The sequence below is a fragment of the Mus pahari genome, chromosome 17 (assembly GCF_900095145.1).
Source record: "Mus pahari chromosome 17, PAHARI_EIJ_v1.1, whole genome shotgun sequence".
In the NCBI taxonomy this organism is placed as follows: domain Eukaryota; kingdom Metazoa; phylum Chordata; class Mammalia; order Rodentia; family Muridae; genus Mus; species Mus pahari.
In genome coordinates this window covers 63,459,719-63,460,068 of record NC_034606.1, presented here as the reverse complement: position 1 = coordinate 63,460,068, position 350 = coordinate 63,459,719, and positions in this window count along the sequence as shown.

Sequence of the window (350 nt, the reverse complement as noted above, 5' to 3'; positions counted from 1 at the left end):
TACAGATGTACTGCCCTCTAGTGGCTAACTGCCATATGCCGCTCGACTGGCTGTTGTCCTGAGACCATGACATTTGCTGTGTCCCCTCATTTCTAATGATGTCAAGGAGAGTAGAGGTGGGGACTAAAAGTGTGTGATAACCCAAGAAAATTGAGAAAAGAGGGCTGGTGAGATGGCTCAGCAGGTAAGAGTACCCGACTGCTCTTCCAAAGGTCCTAAGTTCAAATCCCAGCAACCACATGGTGGCTCACAACCATCCGTAACGAGATCTGACTCCCTCTTCTGGAGTGTCTGAAGATAGCTACAGTGTACTTACATATAATAAATAAATCTTTGAAAAAAAAAAAGAA